At 44.5% G+C, this 15,581-nt stretch overlaps 1 protein-coding gene and 1 long non-coding RNA gene across 2 annotated transcripts in view; both read right to left on the bottom strand.

Moving 5' to 3' along the window:
• Positions 1–15,581, bottom strand: part of LOC144806139 (uncharacterized) — a 355,769-nt gene that overhangs the window by 284,884 nt on the left and 55,304 nt on the right. The window lies entirely within an intron of this gene.
• On the bottom strand, positions 598–5,319 carry LOC144806149 (uncharacterized). Its single transcript, XR_013605700.1, has 2 exons — positions 5,114–5,319; positions 598–4,594 (listed from the first exon to the last, which is right to left on the bottom strand). It is a non-coding gene; the product is annotated as an uncharacterized LOC144806149 (long non-coding RNA).

Here is a 15,581-nt window from a genome sequence, read left to right on the forward strand (position 1 = left end):
CTAGTCTGACTCGGATCCTGCCATTTAGGAACCCAGTCTATCTGCTTTCTCCCTTTAAGTCTGTACTTTAGGTACACTCCAGATTGGATTCTGGGGTATCCTTGTCAGTACCTAGCATATGGTACACAGGTACCAAGGGCATAGGTACCCCAGGGGCCTCTCATGGGCTACAGCTGTATTATGTCACCCTTGAGAGACCATTCAAACTGAGACCAACAGTTTGCTACCGCGAACTGTGTAAGCTGGTGCTTGTACCACTTAATCAGATATAGTATCCCTATATCTGCACATCTATGACTACACTTAAAACCTTTCAGTCACCCCTATGGCAGGTCTTATCAATCCTGAAGGCAGGGTGCTGGGTTTTACATCAGAGGGTGCTCCTGCATGAGCAGGGCCCCTCTGCAGCATTCGGAGTCCATTCTCTGGGGCTGTCTATGATGCAGTCAAGTAAAGAGAGTCCCAGACGGTAAACTTCTTAAACAGTGCTAGAAGCTACACATACATAAACGTCTTCTTTCATTCCACTCAACCAACTTGCTCACCCTATACACCAGTAGATTGTGCCATATATATTAAAAGGATTCTCATAAAAAGTAAAAATTGCACACATTTTTATTTTTAACACATAGTCAAAATGTCATACACATGCGTAGGCCTAACAGTCTTCTTAGTTGTCTGAAATAAAAAAGCAATAATACAAAACACAACAAATTAAATTGACAAATTTTAAAAACACATTTTGAGAGAGTTCCACAAACAGACTGATATAATCAGTCTTTAACAGATAACACATCTACTATTATACAATATTACTTGCACTGAAAGATAATTTCCATTCTTTTCAATATTCCCACAACGCTAAGGTAGTAGATTGTGAATATTCAATTAGCGTCGACGCGTTTCGATGGTTCATTAAAATTGTTCCATCTTTATCAAGACCAGATCATATCTCTCTCTAGGTGCCCGATATGCCAATCTGCCCTACGGTGTAGTCTGCTGGAATTAATCATTTTAAAGAAAATTACAGACGATCCCAATAAGAATAAGATATTGGATATCGCTTTTAAGGTGATGGAACAAGAATAAGGATGGAACTATTAGGTTGGTCGAAATTATCTTTCAGTGCAAGTAATATTGGCCTAATCGTGGGCACAACACATGAACACTGGCACCAGGCCAACGCACTATGTCCAACAGTGTCAGGGCTGCTGCAAAAGCAGCAAAAGCAAAGTGCGCAAAACTGGCCTAAATGTGGCAACTGCCCACTAATTGCTGGGCAGCTGTGAAAATAAGGCCTGGAACCAGCGTGCCTCCTGAGCCCCTTTTAGGACTTAGTCACTAGTTTGCACAGTGTAACAGCTGCCCTCTGCCAGGTGGGGCAGCTGGTGGAAAATGGCACTGGCCCAATGAATACTGTCACTCTTCGTGCCTGGGGAGCCCCTTTGCACTGGGCTCCTCCTGGTGCCTCTTTAGTAAAGTAATGCTTGGGGTAAGGGGATCGATTCTGTTAGGGACACAAGAGGCTGGAATCTGTATGACAGTGTACGTGAAAAAATACCTCTGTGACCATGAATTATATATAAGTATTTCAAGGCCTAGGCTTAAATGTATTACCTATGCTGATTTTCTATAAATGAACACAATACTTCTATCAATTTGACAAATGTGGTAGATAGACATCACCTACATCACTCTACTTATGTGGCAATGATCATCACGACACTCGAAAAATACAATCTGTACCTTTTCAAGCATGGATTTTACTTCAGATTATTTTGTTAAAAAAGAAGAATAGTGGATTGTACAAATTATTATACATTACTTTTTGATTTAATACAAAACTGTCCTATACATCCATTTTTCTTGCAAATTATACAAATATCAAAAACCGCCCAGCTTGTAGTACCACGGTCGAAGGCACAGACTATTTGTACGGCACCAAAAACATCAAGCACGAGGAATTTACTAATTGTAATACCTCATATGTGGTATATTGTGTCATCTGTCCATGCGGTCTAGCTTATGTTGGAAAAACCACCCAGCAAGTGAAAACGCGAATAACCCAACATAAATCACGCATTAAATGCCAAGTACTAACAGCACCAATGGTAAAACCCTGTTTGAAATTAAACCACACACCTTAACAAATGAAATGGACAGTTCTAAAACACATTAAAGGTGGTGTTCGATCAAACTTATTAACCAACCACGAAGCCAAAATGATACTGCGATTGGGCATGACAGAAAACGGCCTAAATGAACTCTCGGAGATAATTCATTGCATTTAACTAAACCCCTGGTCACAGCTCCATTTCTCATCCAAAAACAACAACAAGGGGAGCCAGAAGCAATGGTTGGAATATTTCCCACAAAGGGAAAAAGGCAGATGCTACAAGAATAAACTACATAGAGCAAACCGTGCCCATCCAAAAACCTCCTCCATCAGCTTGAAGAACTACTGCCTCTGCACTACAACTGCAGAGTAAGACTGCTGGGAGTGCGAACATGCGGTTTACTGAACATATACAGTGGTCCCGGCCATATGGAACCACTTTATCATCAGCAGAACTTGGCACACAACTGAAACACCTCGGGGGTGTTACGAAGAAGAGAAAGCCGCCCATGAAAAATGATAGAAAATCAAAGCCATCAAGACTTAAGGGCTATTATGGTCCTGCCAACAGGGTGCGCAACTCTAACATCGGTGACACTTTAAATGTGAAGCTTACAATGTGGTTTCCTCCAGTAAGAGCATGCACAAGTACCATATTAAGTGTATCAACATAGGCAACGATGATCCTGGTAATCAAATGCGACGATCTTCGAGATGTCCAAAGTAAACAGGAAGTCAGGCAAAGGCTTGGGACAGTACGCGAACGCGAACGTCAAGTGCAGCACGTAGCAAATCAGCTACCAATCATCAGATTGCACGACAAGCATGTGAATAACCCGGATATCCAGAGCCGCGAGAAGAAGTTCGGAAGAGCCTCGAGGAGAAGTTCGGAAGATCGTTTACTTGCCGAACAAAAAATCACAAAACTCAGTGACAACGGAGAAGGTATGAATCGGGTGGCACAAGCTTGAATGTTAATCTTTGAAACTGCTAGGCACCAAAGTAAAGCTTGCCGATCTACCAAATGACGCAATGCACGGCACCCGGCATCGTTAAAAACAGCATGAGCACTGCCCTAGAGCACGCTGCATTGATAAACCTCACGCATGGCCAAATAATTAGGCAATCCTCGTCTTGGCATTTAGATTTTAAAAGTTAAATACAAGGTGCCAAGCAACAACACAAGGATAAGACCATGAAGACACAAACACTAGTCAGAACCCCCGCTGGAGACGGGGACACTGTACAAGTAATACTAATAAGCACAGAATGCATGCCTGAATCTGACCTAGGGAAGACTTAAAAGAATCACGAAGACACACTTCCGATACGGCCACGATATAAGCTAAAGCACTGTCAAGAGCACACCCCTTACAAAGACTGTAAAATGTTTAGAACATGAGGTACTTTATCTGACAATGCATAACCTTACCCACAGATATAAGAAAAGAAACAAGATGTAACTCCCTATGTGACGTGAAGAATTGGACAACAGGACAAGTTCCAAAAAGTCTTCCCTTCACAATATGTTTGAATCAAGAAGCCCACCCAGATTATATGTGACAGTACCAGATTGATTCAACATTTGGTAGAATTAAAAATCCCCCTCATTTCTCCTTTCTTTTAGAGCACCAAGTCCTACACTCACAGCCCAGCCCCAGCACTGACGAAGACCTTCCTAGAAACCCTCCCGGTCTCCTGCACGAAGGTCGAAATGCGTCAGCATCATAAACAAAATTCTCAGCTTTTTTCATGTGACTCAGAGTGTCATTAGAAAATCTGAAAGTTGGAGTGACATATATATTTAGCAAACAAAAGATGGTCTAAACAATAGAAGAGTCCCTTCAAACCACTCTCAGCACATTTTTTAGGACCACCAAGTTAGAGAGTATCGAGGACAAATTTGAGTCTAGTTCTTCTCGATATAGAAGTAAAAACTGAGTAGGACGTATATAATTGATGAGTTCTTAATGGAATAAATTTCAACATATGTTTTGCACTGGTTTTTGATATTTGTATAATTTGCATGAAAAATGGATGTATAGGACAGTTTAGTACTTGCTAGAGATAAAACAAGCACCCCCTGAATGGACATAAATCTCCTGGGTAAGGGTAAAGCAATTTAAGGCAAGGTAAATACCCAGGCAAGATAGTTAGAAAAAACTCTGGCAGGATATCATAATGAGAGAATCAAATACATTATAAAGGAAAACAAACACAAGGAGAAAAACAACGTACTATGATAGCATAAAAATTTAATTATAAAAAGATTCTTGATATAAACATGTTCAATCATACATAAAAATTCATATTAAAAATACATAAAAACAAAAACAAATTTTTCAAGCAAAGTGATGCACAATTTTCCGGGGAGTCTTAGAGTAATGATAATTCCCAGAATTGATCGGAAGAACTGATCTTTGTCGACGCGTTTCGACACATACAATGTGTCTTCATCAGGACAATTTCAGCATGATTCTAAAATTTAACAAATAACAATTACAATCACTCTTTCTTGTGTTTGATACAGTACAGTTATCATTGTGTTCTAATCTTTTTGCCAGATATTCGATAATTCAAATTGATAGAACCGCTTAAGACAAGGCCTATACATTAAAGAAATAAATATTATTTACATTATTTACAGTCATATTTATACAGTATGCCAGAAATTGTTGAGGCATCAAATCCAGAGTTCACAGGAAATAAGAAATAAAGACATAATTGAGAAAAATAGAAATGGAAAGATTCAAACAGAGGCAGAGAATCCCTGGTGCTCACATCTTTACTAAATGTTGAACCGAATTTTCAATTTCGATCGATGTTATATTATCTAGGTAATGGTAGTGGAAGATTTTTCTATATTTATAATCCAAAATTTCCAATTATCTTTGATCAAAGTGGAATCTTATCATTTAACTCTAGCGAGAATTAACCTAGAGTCTATAATCCTTCTTCCTGTAGGTGTTATATGCTAACTTTTGAGGAGCTGCTTACCTTAAAAAATAGAGACACAGTTTTTCAAGTCTTTATTTTCGAATTCAAATGAAAGAATAATGCCTGGTTTAGAATTGTAAATCTAAAAAGACAAGAGAAAAAGGGGGCGAATAAAGAAAACAAGCATAAACGTTATTCTTTGCTAGGTAGCAGATGAAATTTGACTATGAGTAATATTTATTATGGGAAACGGATATCTATGCTCTCCTTTTTAATCATCTAGCTCTCTATTTATATATAAGGGTAAGTATATTCACACTATGAACCTAAACTCCGCTTTCGATATCTAAAATTAAAGAGCCATAAATAAGTCTATATAAAAGATAGAATATTACGACGCCAAGGTCATCAGGACAGTTTAGTATTAAATCAAAAAGTAATGCATAATGATTTGTACAATCCACTATTCTTCTTTTTTAACAAAATAATATGAAGTCAAATTCATCCTTGAAAAGGTACAGATTGTATTTTTCGTGTGTCGTGCTGATCATTGCCACATAAGTAGAGTGATGTAGGTGATGTCTATCTACCACATTTGTCAAATTGATAGAAGTATTGTGTTCATTTATAAAAAATCGGAATAGGTAATAAATGTAAGCCTAGGTCTTGAAATACTTATATATAATTCATGGTCACGGAGGTATTTTTTCACGTACACTGTCTTCAGTAAAGTAAGACCCCGGCACCCACTGTACTCGAGGGGCACCAGCAAGGCTCCACACTTTAGCTCCAACGTTGCAGTGGCCTGCAACTGCGGCGCTGCTGTGAACCCAAAGTCAGAATTGGCACAACCGTGCCTGGAAGCCCCTCTCGGGGGACTCTTAGGAACAAAATGCCCCCACAACGTTAAAGCGGTCCGCTGCCCTGCGGGACCGCTCAATAAGCATAAGGAGAACAGGCAAAACTGTGCCTGTGAGCCCCACTCAGGGGACTCAAAAATGTCTCCCAACGTTGGAGCGGTCCGCTGTACTGCAGGACTGCTCAAGGAGAACAGGAACCGGACATGGGGGGGACGTCCCACTCATCTGGGACTCCCTCGCGGTCTCCTCTCTTCCTAGTGTCAGCTTGCGCGGGGCTGACATGCGGCGGGGGCAGGCACCAACAATGTGCCTCGTGCCCCCACCGTGTTACTTCCAGATGGCTGCGGCTTCTCCATGGAGCCTCCGATGCTCCATACCTTTCCTGCAGCACGTCCCAGTGTGGGGTAGGCTGCCACCTTGGTCTTCTGGTTTCCAGGAACACTGGCACAGCTTTGCCGGTGTTCTGACCGGCTCTTCTCTTCCGGGCTGCTCTCAAGCCCCGCCCACAGTCAAGGCTTGCAGAGTTCAGCTTCCGGGTCACCGCGGGCAGCGCGGCGTCCCTCAGGGTTCAGTGGTTCCTCCTGGCCGCAGTACGGGGTAGGCTCCCATTATTTCCACTTAAAGTCCCTGGTGGGGTGGGCACCCGCTATGGGTATTTAAAACGGCAAATATGCGGGGTGGGCACCCGCTTCCAAGGTACCGATGCAGGGTAGGCTCCCACTCAGATTTCACAGTGCACAGATGCAGGGTGGGCACCTGCTGGATAAACAGCACTTGCGGGGGAATCCCTACATCAGGATTCCCTCGGTAGAGGAGGCAGCTCAGGGCTGCAGAGCCCACATGCTCCTGGGACAAGAAAAGGGCTCTGTACCAAAAATGAAGCGCTTTCAAGGATTGACAGTCCTGCAAAGTCCAGGGAAAAGTTCTTTAAGAGGCAGGGGGCAAGGGCTGGGCACAGGCAGGCCAGCTCACAGGGCCCTCCAGCAGGGAGGCAGTCCCTAGTTGGGGTTCCTCCTGGAGCCCAGCAGCAGGCCCCCCTCAAATTAGAACGGCATAACCACTTTTCATGGGGTCACAGCCCCTTCATTTATACCACTTTTCCCTTTGCCATACAGCACAGGGCTGGGGGAAAACCAGATGCAACTGGTTTGGGGGGAGCTTTGGAGTCCTTTGTCGTGCTCAGCTCCTCTCTCCTTTGTCAGGTAATGTAATTGGTCTTTTATATCGCGCAACTATCGCTCCAAGGAGCATCTAGGCGCCGTTTACTGATCCAGAGATGTAGGAGATAGGTTGGTTACTGGTGATAGCTCATCCAACTATTACACTAGTGCTCTAGCACAGGTATCCTGTAACTTAAAGACCCAGGTTTTCAGTCCCTTTCTGAAATCCTTTTCCTTTTCTAAAGCCCGTAGAAAAGAGAGGAAAGTATTCCAGGCTTTTGCTCCAAGTACTGGAAGTGATTTGCCACCTCTTGTGCTAAGCCTGAAGGTTGGAACCGACAGCAGGTTAGCATTAGAAGAGCGGAGGGTGCGTGTTGGGTGGTATCTGGCAAATCTCCGCTGTAGGTATTTTGGGCCTAAGGCGTGGACGGCTCTGAAGGTAATAATCAATATTTTGATGAGAACCCTCTTGGTTATAGGTAACCAATGCAGTGTGTTTAATGCCGAGGTTGCTGATGATTTCTTCGGCCATTTAGGGACCAGCCTGGCTGCTGCATTTTGCACCATCTGGAGTTTATGGGTAACAGCTTTGTTGGTGCCTGCATAAAGACTGTTACAATAGTCTATCCTTGACGTCACCAAGGCAACTGTTACGGTTTTTCTAGCCTCCAGCGGAAGTAGATCAAAAAACTTCCTGAGTCCTTTGATAATGGCAAAGCACGTTCCTGCTACTTTCAGAGCCTGCTGCTTAAAAGACAGATTGCTGTCAAACGTGATCCCCAGATTCCGTGCCGACTCGGTTGTGTGGGGGTGGGATTTCTGCCTTCTCCGGCCACCATGTTTTGGGGACAAAGTTATTATATGGGCCCATTGGCATGATCTCAGTCTTGCCCGTATTACATTTTAAATGATTTGCCCTCATCCAATTGAATGTAGCGGTAAGGCAACATTTGAGATTTTTTTCCCCTTCCTGGGTATCTTTGTCCAGGACTAGGATCAATTGGGTGTCGTCGGCGTATGCTACCACATCAATTCCAAATGATGATATTAGCTTAACCAAAGGAGCTGCGTAAACATTAAACAATGTCGGGCTCAGGCTTGACCCTTGCGGCACTCCCATCTTTATTTGTTTCTCCTTAGAGCAGAATTCGCCCAGAGGCCACTCAGAAAGTACTTAATCCAGTCTAGGACTGTGCCGGAGATTCCAGATGTTTTCAGCCTGTCAATCAGGATGGCATGTGAGACCATGTTGAAGGCCGCCGACAGGTCTAATAAAATCAAGACGGCCTTCTTACCCTGGTCCAGTGCCATACGAATGGTGTCAGTAGTGAGCAGGAGGGCAGATTCGGTAGAATGCTGCGCCCTGAAACCTGATTGATTAGGATGCCACGCTTCGTTATCCTCCAAAAACTTGGTGATCTGTTTATTTACACATGCCTCTGTGATCTTACATAGCACTGGGAGTAATGATATTGGCCGAAGATTCGATAGCGTGGTGGGGTCGGGCAGTTGTTTTTTTTGCAGTGGTTTGACTGCAGCTAGTTTCCATTCTGATGGAATATTATCCGTGGCTAGGGAGGTGTTTATAATTTAATTGATCATCAGGTTAGCTACCTCAACAATCATGTGTAGGAGCGCAGGGGGACATGGGTCAAAAGGAGAGCCTGAGTTGGCAGCTAATATTGCCTGGGATGTCTCCTCCATACTAATTGGGCGAAAAGTCGCCAGCTGGTTCCTTACCCTGTTTTCGGCTACTGCTATTAATTCAGGAGTAGTGAAGTCCTTCGTAAGGCCCAACACTTTATCCTCAAAGTAGTCCGCTATGATGTTGCACAGATTCTCAGAGGGCGGGATTTCCTGTTCTAATATTTTGGGCTTATTGAAGCAGTTTACTATTTTTAAGATGGTTTTTTGTTTATTGCTGGCGTTTTCTATTTCTGCAGTGTAAAAATTCATTTTTGCTTGTTTGATCAGTGCATGATATGCACTTCTAGCTATTTTGAATTTCTTGCATTCTTCAATACAATAGTTTTTCCGCCAGCTACGCTCAGCTTTCCGTACCTCTCCTTGTTTGGTTTTTAGGGCTCGGACTCCTCCCCACTGTAAGTGGGGGAGGAGTTTCGAGATCCTAATGTTATAAGAAAAAAAAGAAGAAGTATCCTTAGGGCCTTGGTGAGAGGAATTCCACACATTCCTTAGCGTTTTCTGTCATCTGGCCAGTGATTCGTCTTCCTTGTGTTTTCGTTTTAATAGGCTTGAAGTGATAGGGTAAATGTAGTTTTGTTCCGCCATTTTGGGCATATTTCGTGCGTGCTTGCGCAAAGAAGTACATAAATTATAATTAGGAGCTGTCAGGGTGCCTCCGTTAGTGAATCCAGATGGCCGGGCGCGTTCACAATTCTGCAGCGCTCAGCGCGCAGCTTCCTTGTTCTTGTTTATTATTTGAGAAGAAGGATCGACTTCCCTTGTAGTGGATCGGGAAAGACAGGGAAAGAGATTTATAACAATACATGGGTGCACTGAATTAGAAACGACAGCTCCTGGCCCTCTCCTCCCTTGCGCCCACCGCAAAGATGTCTCAGCTGCGCTGAATTAAAAGTGCATGAGGTTTTGAATTTTTTTTTTCTACGCGCTCAGTTTCTTTTGACAACCTTCCCTGACTGCATCAAGGGAATGCTTTGTAGCCGGGGGGTGACAACTGCTACCAGCGCCAGTTCACGGCCGATGCATAGAACTGCAGTAAAATTTCACATCTGACATTTGAATCACTGCCCCAGAGCCTTTGTACAGTCAGAGCTGCCGTGTGGTATTTCTAGCTGTTGCATTCATATAGATTCTGCCCCGCCTCTCTCCTCTTCCGCTAACATTTCTGAGCTGATTCCAGGTAGACTCAAAAACACTTATCACGTCAAACAAATCTACTCCCTAAACCACGTCATGCGCACTTTATTTACATTAAATGCACATCCGCAAGGTGTTTAATGATGTATTTGTGACGCTGACGTTTATTCTTCGTCAAATCAGGTTGTGGTTTGCTTAAAGAGACCGTGTTGGTTAAGGATAAGTGACTCGCATTCTGTAGTTTGTTATCAACTGGCAACTACATCTTTTCTGAATGGATTAGCCAAAGTGTTTTTTCTAACAAATACTTCCGACTTAATTTGTTTTGTCACTTTGTATAAAAACCCTGTTTGTAAAATCTTTAGAGAAAAGAAAATCACCGCAAAAAAAGGGTGGCAGACAGTTTTCAGCCCAACAGATGGCTAACTTCTAGAAGCAACTACGTGATAATAAAAATAAATGGAAGTTAACTAACATTAGCGCATGGAAAGACGGCAACCGACTTGTAAAGCAACCTTTCAGGAGTAAAAGACTTGATTCGCGTTCCTAGTTTCCTTGTAAATAAACATGAACTACGTTGTGGCCCCATTTTAAGGCAGGCAGGTCGGTGTTCAGCCATTCCCAGGAAATGATGAGGCAGATGGGCCGCGCCCGGCAATTGTTGTTCTCACATTCAGTAACTAGAAATGCTTGTGAGGAGTGTCACTATCAACAATGGTCCCCAGCTGCAACTCATTGTAAAGGGCCACATCCACTAATAAGGTTCATCACGATGCGTATCTATGGCAACAGACAATAGTAAATAGAACTGGGGTGCCCTCTGGTTTACCGATAGAGCTGCAACTGTTCCTTTTCATCTACCAATAATCTGATAAAATCACGTGATTGGGTTCTTTTCAGGTTACTTCTTGTTTACCGTTTTTCCCACCATTGAAAACGTAAAAAATTGCATCATTTAAGGTTTCTAAGAATTGCTTACGTTTTAACGTAGTATATTCCAGTGATGCTGTCTTCCTTATGCTCTTTATACACTGTGAACCTTCGTTCTTAGGCTCTATCAGAAACCGTCAATTTCACAACATCACCTTAATACAAAGTTACAAAAATGTAAAAAAAAAAAAATTGTATAATATTTCTAAAAATGGATGCCAAGTCTGTGCATGTAACATGTTATATTTTCATAATGCAGTTTTGAGGTGATATTGATATTTTTAAAAGGCAGTGTTCAATCTTGGGTCAATCAGAAACCCTCAATAGCTTGATAAGCCCATATAACACACAGTTTAGCTGGCTGTTAACACGTACTGTAACTATCATGGCTGTACACAACAGACAATGTTTCATAAAACAGAAAGTCTTCACAGATATAATCTATTTCACCCAAATGTGCCACAGTTCCAAAAGAAAGGCCTTAGTGACAACGAAGTGCAGAGTGCAGTTTGAGAGTGGAGAGTGCAGATTGAGAGTGCAGTTTGAGAGTGCAGTTTGAGAGTGCAGTTTGAGAGTGCAGATTGAGAGTGCAGTTTGAGAGTGCAGTTTGAGAGTGCAGTTTGAGAGTGCAGTATGAGACTTGAGAGTGCAGATTGAGAGTGCAGATTGATAGTGCAGATTGAGAGTGCAGAATCAGAGTGCAGAGTGCAGATTGCAGTTTGAGAGTGCAGTTTGAGAGTGCAGTTTGAGAGTGCAGAGTGCAGTTTGAGAGTGGAGAGTGCAGTTTGAGAGTGCAGATTGAGAGTGCAGTTTGAGAGTGCAGTTTGAGAGTGCAGTTTGAGAGTGCAGTTTGAGAGTGTAGTTTGAGAGTGCAGTATGAGAGTTGAGAGTGCAGTTTGAGAGTGCAGTTTGAGAGTGCAGTTTGAGAGTGCAGTATGAGACTCGAGAGTGCAGATTGAGAGTGCAGATTGATAGTGCAGATTGAGAGTGCAGAATCAGATTGCAGAGTGCAGATTGCAGTTTGAGAGTGCAGTTTGAGAGTGCAGAGTGCAGATTGAGAGTGGAGAGTGCAGTTTGAGAGTGCAGTTTGAGAGTGCAGATTGAGAGTGCAGTTTGAGAGTGCAGATTGAGAGTGCAGAGTGGCAGTGAGTGCAGACTGAGTGCAGAGTGACAGTGAGTGCAGACTGAGTGCAGAGTGACAGTGAGTGCAGACTGAGTGCAGAGTGACAGTGAGTGCAGAGTGACAGTGAGTGCAGAGTGACAGTGAGTGCAGAGTGAGTGCAGAGTGAGTGCAGAGTGAGTGCAGAGTGACAGTGAGTGCAGAGTGACAGTGAGTGCAGAGTGACAGCGAGTGCAGAGTGACAGCGAGTGCAGAGTGACAGCGAGTGCAGAGTGACAGTGAGTGCAGAGTGACAGTGAGTGCAGAGTGACAGTGAGTGCAGAGTGACAGCAGAGTGACAGTGAGTGCAGAGTGACAGTGAGTGCAGAGTGACAGTGAGTGCAGAGTGACTGTAGAGTGAGTGCAGAGTGAGTGCAGAGTGACAGTGACTGACAGTGAGTGCAGAGTGACAGTGAGTGCAGAGTGACAGCAGAGTGACAGTGAGTGCAGAGTGACAGTGAGTGCAGAGTGACAGCAGAGTGACAGTGAGTGCAGAGTGACAGTGAGTGCAGAGTGACAGCAGAGTGCAGAGTGACAGTGAGTGCAGAGTGACAGTGAGTGCAGAGTGACAGTGAGTGCAGAGTGACAGTGAGTGCAGAGTGACAGTGAGGGCAGAGTGACAGTGAGGGCAGAGTGACAGTGAGGGCAGAGTGACAGTGAGGGCAGAGTGACTGTAGAGTGACAGTGAGTGCAGAGTGACAGTGAGTGCAAAGTTACAGTGAGTGCAGAGTGACAGTGAGTGCAGAGTGACAGCAGAGTGACAGTGAGTGCAGAGTGACAGTGAGTGCAGAGTGACAGTGAGTGCAGAGTGACAGCAGAGTGACAGTGAGTCCAGAGTGACAGTGAGTGCAGAGTGACAGCAGAGTGACAGTGAGTGCAGAGTGACAGTGAGTGCAGAGTGACAGTGAGTGCAGAGTGACAGTGAGTGCAGAGTGACAGTGAGGGCAGAGTGACAGTGAGGGCAGAGTGACTGTAGAGTGAGTGCAGAGTGAGTGCAGAGTGACAGTGAGTGCAGAGTGAGTGCAGAGTGACAGTGAGTGCAGAGTGACAGTGAGTGCAGAGTGACAGTGAGTGCAGAGTGACAGTGAGTGCAGAGTGACTGTAGAGTGCAGAGTGACTGTAGAGTGCAGAGTGACAGTTAGTGCAGAGTGACAGTGAGTGCAGAGTGACAGTGAGTGCAGAGTGACTGTAGAGTGAGTGCAGAGTGAGTGCAGAGTGACAGTGAGTGCAGAGTGACAGTGAGTGCAGAGTGACAGTGAGTGCAGAGTGACAATGAGTGCAGAGTGACAGTGATTGCAGAGTGACGGCAGAGTGACAGTGAGTGCAGAGTGACAGTGAGGGCAGAGTGACTGTAGAGTGAGTGCAGAGTGAGTGCAGAGTGACAGTGAGTGCAGAGTGAGTGCAGAGTGACAGTGAGTGCAGAGTGACAGTGAGTGCAGAGTGACAGTGAGTGCAGAGTGACAGTGAGTGCAGAGTGACAGTGAGTGCAGAGTGACAATGAGTGCAGAGTGACAGTGATTGCAGAGTGACAGCAGAGTGACAGTGAGTGCAGAGTGACAGTGAGTGCAGAGTGACAGTGAGTGCAGAGTGATAATGAGTGACAGTGAGTGCAGAGTGACAGTGAGTGCAGAGTGACAGTGAGTGCAGAGTGACAGTGAGTGCAGAGTGACAGTGAGTGCAGAGTGACTGCAGAGACAGTGTGTCAGGGTGCACATTGTGTGAGTGTGCAGAATGAGTGTGCAGGGTAAACAGTGTGTGACTATGCAGGGTGACATTGGGAGTGTGCGGGTGAGCAGTGTGTGAATGTGTAGGGGCAGTGTGTGAGTGTGCAGAAAACACCACACACACATACACCACACACACATAACGCACACACAAACCACACACCTCAGTCTCTCAACACCACACACTTGTCACCACTCAACACAACACACTCACCACCACACTCACTCCCCAGGCTCACCCCCACAGACTCACCACCACACACTCACCAGCACACAGAAAACAACACACACAACAACACACCCCCAGCCGTCAATGAATGCTTTCACCATGCACAAACACCAACAACCATCATCCATCTGTGCACGCTTTTACCAAGCACACACCCACCAGCCGTCAGTGCACCCTTCCACCAGGCACACACACCTCCAGCCGGCAGTGCACTTTTCCACCAAGCAATCGCAGTATGGTACACTTTACTTTTAAACATATTCATATAAAGCACAGCATGCCACCATTGGTAAAATTACAATTCAACCAAGATACTTCCACTACACACCACATGCACACACTCCATAACACATGGCAAAAAGACATTGGCATTTACAATGCCATTAGCTCAAACTCAAATAAATCCGAGCCCGATTGCATTTCTAATGCTTGTTTAACATGTGATCGAACCATGGTGCTGATTGTTTTTTTTCAGCTGACCTAACTACGTCTCCCCGGGTCCGCTTTCTCTTTAAGTTCTAGCATCCATTTCCTAAAGATGTCATTATCCACATCCGGTTGTCCTGACAACACTGGCTTATATTCCTTGGCCATCTGAATTAGTTCAGGGTGTTTTATTACAGCTTTCCAATCTCCCTGACTGCAGTAGATGCTATTCCCTGACTGTTTGTTCTTTCTAATCGTCTCTAATGGTAAGGTAAAAGGTATCAATGCATGGTCTGTCCATATTTGGGCCATGGGTGTTTGGTTTTGAGTTCTTGTAGGTTGGTCGAGATGCAGTCGATCGTATGTCCTGCCTCATGAGTGGGCGGTGTGGTGCATATATTTAAACCCAACACGTCCATTGTGTCCCTAAAGGAGATTGCTGCTGCATCTGTGTGGGACTCAAGGTGTATATTGATGTCACCAAGTAATGTGAAGTTGGAGAATCGAAGTACCAGGGAGCTCAGCGCCTCCCCGATACTTTCCAGGAAGCCTTTGCATGGGCCTGGAGGGCGATAAATCAAAGCCCCTACAAACGTAAAAGATTCATTAATCTTAATAAGAAAGCCCATCCCTTCCGCGTCTTTTAGCTCCTGAAATGTCATTATAGTACAATTTAGTGACTCTCTGTATATAATCGCTACTCCCCCCCGATTTTCCTCCCTATCTGCCCTCTGAATACGATACCCCAGGGGAAGGGCATGCACTATGTCCGGGGTGGACCATGATTTGAGCCACGTTTCGGTGACAAAGAGACAGTTTCCTTCTTTTATTACATCATAGATGTGTAGTGCGTGTTTCGGTAGTGACCTGGCATTAATCAGAGCCCCTTTTAGTTCTTTATTAATTGTAGTATACACAGCGGTTTGAGTCCAGGGAAAGACTCTATGACATCCTCTACAACTTACCGGGCCCTTCCATCTAGAGACGTCCAATTTGTGACTGCAAGTGTAAGAGCTAGCCTGAATTGCCAGGACCTCTTGTCTGTTAAAAATTATGGGTTGCGCAGAACCGGCAGCATCTCCTCCTGCCCTATGCCCGGCTCGTGCGCGGACGGGCGCAGACGGGCTTACCTTTGGTGCACCTTCGGCGCGCCGTCGGCTCGCCCGCTGCGCTCCCTGGTAGAGGGATCCATTTTGTAG

The sequence above is a fragment of the Lissotriton helveticus genome, assembly GCF_964261635.1.
Source record: "Lissotriton helveticus chromosome 1_1 unlocalized genomic scaffold, aLisHel1.1 SUPER_1_unloc_5, whole genome shotgun sequence".
In the NCBI taxonomy this organism is placed as follows: domain Eukaryota; kingdom Metazoa; phylum Chordata; class Amphibia; order Caudata; family Salamandridae; genus Lissotriton; species Lissotriton helveticus.